The sequence below is a fragment of the Sinocyclocheilus anshuiensis genome, unplaced genomic scaffold (assembly GCF_001515605.1).
Source record: "Sinocyclocheilus anshuiensis isolate Anshui unplaced genomic scaffold, SAMN03320099.WGS_v1.1 scaffold451, whole genome shotgun sequence".
NCBI lineage: Eukaryota > Metazoa > Chordata > Actinopteri > Cypriniformes > Cyprinidae > Sinocyclocheilus > Sinocyclocheilus anshuiensis.
This window is the reverse complement of record NW_015549630.1, coordinates 1,233,947-1,242,086: the sequence shown is the minus strand read 5'-3', so window position 1 is coordinate 1,242,086 and position 8,140 is coordinate 1,233,947. Positions and strand designations below refer to the sequence as shown.

General features: G+C 37.8%; 1 protein-coding gene across 1 annotated transcript in view; it reads right to left on the bottom strand.

Moving 5' to 3' along the window:
* rimbp2b (RIMS binding protein 2b) overlaps positions 1–8,140 on the bottom strand; it is a 141,387-nt gene that overhangs the window by 110,388 nt on the left and 22,859 nt on the right. The window lies entirely within an intron of this gene.

The window sequence follows — 8,140 nt, the reverse complement described above, 5'->3', positions numbered from 1 at the left end:
AACCCCCCCCCCCCCAAAAGGCTCTTAGTAGCAGATTTACAATGTAAACGCTAATTTTTTTTCCAGTCACCTGACTCCTGGAAGTTGAACTGAAGCCAGCCATTTAGAAATGGACAATCAGAATCAGCGTTTTAATTCATCTTTGTTTGTAATACAAATCGGACGGTCGTTCTAACAACCTATGGACCATCTGATACTGGAACTAAGATGATTTATACACCCTATATGTTGACCATTTTGACATAAAATTTTATTTCAGTCTGAACCCTCTACAGTGCTGGTGCAGTAAATTATAGTCCAAGTATTACTCTGGGAGGCCTTAAATACAATAACCAATGTACTGTAGCAGCTCCAAATGTGCAGTCACTCATCTATACACTCTTGTTTAGTTCACTTTTAAACGTCCTCCTGCTTCTTCTCTCACACATAAAAGTGTCAAAACTCTCTCCCACTGGCTCCGACCTGCTGAGATTCCGGTAATATCAAAAGCGAGAGTAGCCTAAACCTCCCCTGAAAATGTCACACATGCACTCCTCTGCATGTGCATTAAAGTAGTAGCTTACACACAAATGAAAACGGACTTACCCTCAGGCAATCCAAGATGTAGATGAGTTTGTTTCATCATGAGAACAGATTTAGAGAAATTTAAGATCCCTGCAGTGAATGGGTGCCCTCAAAATGAGAGATGAAAAACATCAACAATAATCCACAAATAATCCACACGACCAATCCATTCCCTGTTGTCTTCTCACATCAAAATACAACTGTTTTGGACTGTTTTTACTTTTAAGCAGTGCTTGATCTGTGCATATTCAGCCCTCTACGAACACCTTGGCAATTGAATCGCCATTGGCTAGTACATTTTTTGGTTTAGTCACCAGACTGATATATATATATATATATATGTTTGTTAACATATTTTAACAGTTTATATACACTCTAAAAAATGCTGGGTTAAATATAGCCCAGCGCTGGGTTAAAAAGGGACAAACCCAGCTATTGGGTTGTTTTGACCCAGCGGTTGGGTTCAAAACAACCCAACCGCTGGGTCAAAACCATCCAACAGCTGGGTCAAAACAATTGGGGTGAGGATAGGAGCAGTGAACTCCAGGGGCAGCGCCATGTCCAGCAATGCTGAGAGGCCAGCGGCCGCCGGGCACACTGGAGCGAGCTCTGGGCTTGCCACATTAACCTCCTTCGGGTTTGCCACATTAACGTCCTTCGGGCTTGCCACCTTAACGTCCTTCGGGCTTGCCACCTTAATGTCCTTCGGGCTTGCCACCTTAATGTCCTTCGGGCTTGCCATATTATCTGCCGGCTGACTTGACTCGGGAACTGCCCGTGTTCCTGGGTCAGACAGGTGAGCACAATGACGGTGATTAACTAATGATTAGACGGGCTAAACCAACACAAGGGGAATAAACCACAATAAACAGTCCACAGGGGCCTTACAAATTTATTAGCAATTGGCTAATATTAGACCTCATTTAGTCGCCCAGAGTGAAGATTTAGTCGCATATGCGAGTGACTTATGTAGAGGGTTGATATTTCTCTCCTAATTCAGATTAGATGACTTTCATATTAGAGAAAGCAATATTATGGATAGTGGACACATGTTTTAGCCAGAAGTAATGGTTTAAGTTAAAAACATCTAAATGATGGATTTTATCATGCAGCTGTTTGGACTCTCATTCTGATGGCACCCATTCACTGTAGGGAATCCATTACTGAGCATGTAATGTAATGCTAAATTTCTCCAAATCTGTTCTAATGAAGAAACAAACTCATTTACATCTTGCATGGCCTGAGGGTTTTCATTTTGGGCAAACTGTTCCTGTAAATGAGGAGGTCATACATGGAGAGCCTTTCTTTGTAAAAACACCCATTGCAGTGCTGAAAATGAAGATAGGTGAGATAGATTAAAGATTTTTAACTCCGCATAAATAATAGGTCATAAAACCTGCATAGGAGCCAAATAACATGAAAACACATGATGCTCCATTGTAGAGGTCTGCGCGAGACTGTTTTTTTAGTCCCGCTCCCGCGAGGTTATATTCCTAAACGCTCGTTTTTTTTGGGTCGACAGCTTATAAAAATGTAGTTCTGGCTTTTTTAGCTTGTTTACTGTACACCTTGTCACATAGCAGCTTTTAGGCATTGCTCTGTTTTTTGTTATAAATCAGAAATGACAAGGAGGCAGCTTCCCGCAATAGAAAGTCAATGGAGAGCGTTGGATTGTCCCCCCCCGGTGGGCATGGTCTTCAGATTATGACACGTTGCGCTCTGTCTCTATAATCTCAACAGTAAAGCCATGTTGGCCAATCAGAAGCCTGAAAAAGTCTCCAGTAGGCGGAGATAACAGCGCAGGCTCCGACGTCACAAGCCAAAAGGTTTGCTGTCTACACGATGACACTGCAACCGGAGTTTTTGAAAATCTTCACCCTGGCAGGCGTTTTCAAAAATGTTCGGTTTCAGTGACCTGATGCTGCGTTTGCGTATGGAACCGCGTAGAAACAGCTGCGGGTTTTAAAAATAACCGCGTTCGTGTGGACAGGGCCTCAGAAAGCGCTGGTTCATGCATGCAGCGCGTGCATAACAGTCCTGAGTGCAGACTGTACTGGTGGTCAATAAGAATAAAGAGCAGATATCCTGTTCTGAAAGGACGTCGGGAACGGTATATTGTTAGACCGCCCGCTCCCATTCAAATTACACCAGAGTTACCAACCGCTACCACGTTTTATTTGGGAATTTAATCCCACGTCACAAGAAATCTGGTCGGGTCCCGCGGTAGAGCCACGGGAATGCAGACCTCTACTCCATTGATCGATTTTTCTCACAAACAGCATTCGCAAACGTGTGCAAAAATCTCACACACAAAGATTTTAATGCTTCTTCCTGCTTCTCCAGCACAAACACACACCCACACAGATGTGTGTATGTGAACACAGTGCCAGAGATCTAATTAAAGGCTGTGAGATTGAACATGTCCCTCCTTCTGATAGCATAAAATTAGATGTTACAGATTTGGATTGCATTCTCACTGTGACGTCTGACACGTCTTCTGGAAGGATGTGTGGTGTTCTGCTTTCGTGTATTCGTGTTTGCGTAGAGAGAAAAATAGAGAATGTGAATATGAGCTAATGCGAATTGTGAAAAGCAAATATATATATATATACAGAAAAAGTAAAAGAACCAGAGATATATGCAAACACACGCTCATATAAACCCACCGAATGTTGAACACAGAACATCAATATTTATGCACTAGCTGAGCTGAGAATGGCAGTAATTGCTGTGGAAATCAATGCAAGTCTGTTGCTCACAGTGTATTTCATCTTATGAAGGTCACATTTTGTTTTCACAGACTTAGAAGCACACACTCGCACAGAAACACACACTCTCACACAGACACAAAGTCTATACACCGACATATTCCTGTATCGTTGAATCAGGCATACATTATGCTACTGAAATACTACATTTGGCAAAAGTCATAGTTAATGGTTTGTTAATATCAAGAATTAGACATTAAAATAAAGTGTGACATAAAAGATTAGCTAAAATAGCTATACATTTATTAATTAATTATCTTAAAATTGTATTAATAATACATTTCTGAATTCATATTTAAAGATTGCATTAAAACAACTGAAAATTAAAATGAAAATCAGGGTTGTTATTGTTAACTAAATCTAAAACTATGAAAAATCATTTTTGGCAATTGAAGCTGAAATTAAATTTAAAAAACTTAGAAAAATTAGATAGCTTTGGCAGCTAATTGAAATGAAATGAATTGAAGTACTAAAATTACTAAAACTAAAACTGAAAAAATAAAATAAAATAAAATAAATATATGAAGCTATTAGAAATATTAAATTTGTTATGCTGGATTAGCTTTTATTTTTATGTTTTCAGTTTTTAAGTTTTAGTAACTTTGCTGTGTGCTTTTGTCATTTTTATTATTTTTTTTTTGTTTGTTTTTAAAGTTGAAATTTAATAAATAAATAGTATAAAAGTATAGTGTAATAGTACTTTAATAGTATATAAACACCTAATAGTATATAAATCACCTTGCATACTATGCAGTGCAAATGGTATAAAATTGAGATGCAGCCGAACACAGTTGCATGTTAGCATCTAACCATTAGCCAAACCTGATGTTTCATTCAGTGTAAAATCTCATTTTCCATTTTCCTCATAACATAAGATCGCTAAGAGCAAATCAGCTCCAAGATTTAGACAGAGATTACTTCAATGCAAATGCATCACTGTTGGTAATGCTATCTGCTAAATATTATCTAATGTTTTAAAGGCTGTGTTTTCAGCACACCTTTTCCGACATGTTTGTTTCTGCACTACGATAAACGCAGTTAAGAAATATACAAAGTATAACTATAGTGTTTTAGAAATAAACGCAGTGTAAAGGACATTCACAGTCCTCTAATTTGCGGCAGAGTCAGAGAGCTGGTGCAGTTTTATCGCCAGACGGACAGGAGAGAGACCTATGGGGGCTTCTCTTACATCACTGCTTCTTTGATTTCACTCTCTGTCTCTCATCCTCCTCCTCCAGGCATCCCTCTCTCATCTCTCCAGCTCCTGCGTCACTCTTTCATCCTCTGCGGAGTTCAAGTATGTGTGTGCGAGTGCGTCTGGAAGAGAGACATTTGAGCGTGCACGTGCCCGAGTGCATGTACGTGCGAGTGTGTGAGAGAAACGAGGTGTTCTTAACGTGTGCGTGCCGCCGTCCCCAAGATCCCCAACCCCAGCTAACTGGCTTATGAATGTTTTTATGATCTTGTTAAAACTGGTTACATTATTCAAAGCTCCATTCATTCAGAGAGAGAAAAGGCAAAGAGAGAAAGATAGACTGAGAGGAAGACAGAGGAAGAGAGAGGGAGAAAGAGAGAGAGGCCGCAGGCTGAGTGAAATTTTAATGAATTCTCTCACGGTCGGAGGAAAAACGATTGTGAAAGTTGGCAGAGAAGGACGAGATTTCAACTCCGCTGATTTCTCCAGTGTCATCAGCTCTTTTGTTTTTTGTCTCATCTAATGGGAGATGTTCGAAGAAAGACCAAGGAAAGTGAGAAAGGGAGATGTCAGGGGTATCATTTTCATCCAGATGTGTGACACTGCTGCCTCATGTCGCTTTTCTCACTTTATTAAGACAGAAACGAAAATGTTTAGGCTGCACAGATCAGGACTGTGTTCTAACCATTATCTAATTTACACTATGGTTCAAAAGTCTGAAAGTCTCTAATGCTTACCAAAGCTGTATTTATTTGATCAAAATTAAAACAGCAATTTTGTGAAATATTAATACAATAAAAAAAAATGTTTATTAAAATAACTATATATTATATTATACTGACATTTCATTCACTGACACGCTTCACAAAACTGGCCACACATATACTTACTTGCCAGCAACCCGCCAAAATAAAAGCTTGCTGATTTTAGGTTTGAAAATCAAACTGAAAACTCGCATAAAAATAACAATTCAATAAAAATTAAATATAAAATATAAATATTAGCCTTGTATTTTTAAGTGTACTATAAAAACAATTGTATTTTTTTTTAAATACTCACTTTTTATTTTAAAATATAATAGTATTACATATGAGCCAGTTCTAATGAATCAGTCTGAGGCCCTGTCCACACGAACGCGGTTATTTTTAAAACCGCAGCTTTTTCTACGCGGTTAGGCCGTTCGTCCACACATAAACGCAGCACCAGGTCACTGAAACCGAAAATTTTTGAAAACACCTGCCAGGGTGAAGATTTTCAAAAACTCCGGTTGCAGTGTTATCGTGTAGACAGCGAAACCGGAGATTTTGGCTTGTGACGTCGGAGCCTGTGCTGTTATCTCCGCCTACTGGAGACTTTTTCAGGCTTCTGATTGGCCAACATGGCTTTACGGTTGAGATTATATCGCCACCTGTTGGTTTGGCATGCTCTTGACAGTGCTTCATATCATGCGTTTGCGTTTTCATGTGGACGGAGATTTTTTTTAAAACGGAAGAAGGAAAAGTAAAAATACCCGTGTACGTGTGGACATGGCCTGAATCAGTCTTCTATAATTTACAGCATTAGCAGATTTATTTCGTATTTAAGCAAAATGGAGATTATATTTGAAATGTATCCAAATGAATCCGAATCAAATCTAATCAAACAGGAAATCTGTATTGATACAAAAAACATTAAGGTGGGCCACAGAGACTGGCTACACTCTATAAAATAAAGTTTCCAAATGGGGGTTTTCACAGCAATGGCATTAAAGAACCATTTTTGTTTCCCCAAAGAATGTTTCATGTAACAGTTCTTAAAAGAACCATTTTTGCATGAAGAACTTTTTCTAGTATAACGAACATTTTTATGCAATGGAAAGGCTCCATGGATATTTATGAAACCATAGATACCAATAAATAACCTTTATTTTAAAGAGCCGAATGTACGATGCTAGAGAAAAACAGCAGTAATTTGTTGTCATGTGAACAGGAAGAGTATTTTTAATGAAAGGATGTCTGGTAAGAAATCTTCCTTCCCCCGTCATTGGCATTCACTGTGGACCCTGTGAGTGTGGCTCCATATCACACTCTTCCACTGTTGACGATAAGAGATACTTGAGGCGTGTGTGTGAGTGTTTCCAGGGCTGAGATAGGGATGTGAGTGTGTGAAGAGATGTGAGATCACGTGTGGAGACGATACCGGTGGACAGCCTCATAGTCCCCTCACCCGTTGGGACTAGTTATAATGCTTGCAGATGAACGTCACAGCTTAGGATAGTCACTAGTGAAGGTTTTTGGACTGTGTTTGTTCTTGTGGTGTGAGTAGCCAATTAACATTGTCATAATGTCATTTTCCTGCAGTTTTAGAGTGATTAGTCACATGACATTTATGCCTCAGATGACTGGCTAAAAAAAGCAACTTGCATTGAGATGAATTGGAATGCTAGCAGACACCTTTCTTCAGGTATTACTGGCATCTTTTGTTGTGAAGGAGAAGTGGAAGACAGAGACAGAAGGAGGAAGTAGTCTGACCAGACTGGCTCCTTCTGAGCGTTAATAAGAAGGATAATGAAATTAGAGGTCTATGGAAGGCTTGTAGTGTGGTCACCATGCTGTTCTAACTTCATTAGCAATTATGTAAACATGGGCAAGCACAGTGTTTTCATGCGTGTGCCTACTTTTTTAAAAACTATATTAGTTAAATTTCTGAAAAATGTCTTTAAAATACAGTAAATCATTTTAAAACTTTTACATTTTAGAAGTGTATAAACTAATTAAGTTCCCACAGGGGTTTTCAAACTTTAATATCAAGGACCACCAAATATAATAACTCCCTTGCAAGGGCCCCATTCTTAAAAGGCTGCTACATATTTTCATGTAAAAAGATCCATAAATTTGAGAAAAATATTAAATTTGAGAAAAATATTAAAGTTTGCATATAAATTCATTAGAAACTATATTTTCAAAATCTTATTGATTTTATTGATTCATTCATGCATACATTTTTATTTTTATTATTTTTTTTTTTTTTTTACTTCATGGGTACATACATAAATATTCATGCATACATTTTTTTTTAATTTGACCAAAAATTTCATAATTCGATCTTCCAGTAAAACGACAGACTTCTCTCTAGTGACATATAGTAGATTTCTCCAATCATATAGTTTATGTAAACAGATCTGCCTGCATTCAATTAAAAAAACAATGGACAGAACATTTTTTTATTCATTTCATTTAGAAGTATGTTACAATGAGAAAGAAAAAAGATTTGCCGCTACTTCTGTTACATCACAACCAATGTTCCCTCTAATTTTTTTTTCTTGCTGAGCAAAACGTTTCTTTATTGGGTGGACATCTCGGCCACCTGAGCAAAAAAATTCTTCATACCAGAGCTATACAGTGCACACACAAAAAAAGTGTGTAACTTTTAACTGTAATGTGCTATTTAAATTTGATTTGACCCTTGATGTAACTAAATGATGCACATTTTAGGTTACCTGAGAAAAGTTTTTTTTACAGTGCTGTTACTTACCAAGAAATTCTATTAAAAATTTTTAAAAATCTCACACAGAACAGTTCAATTCTTATATAATATAATATAATATAATATAATATAATATAACAAACATAAT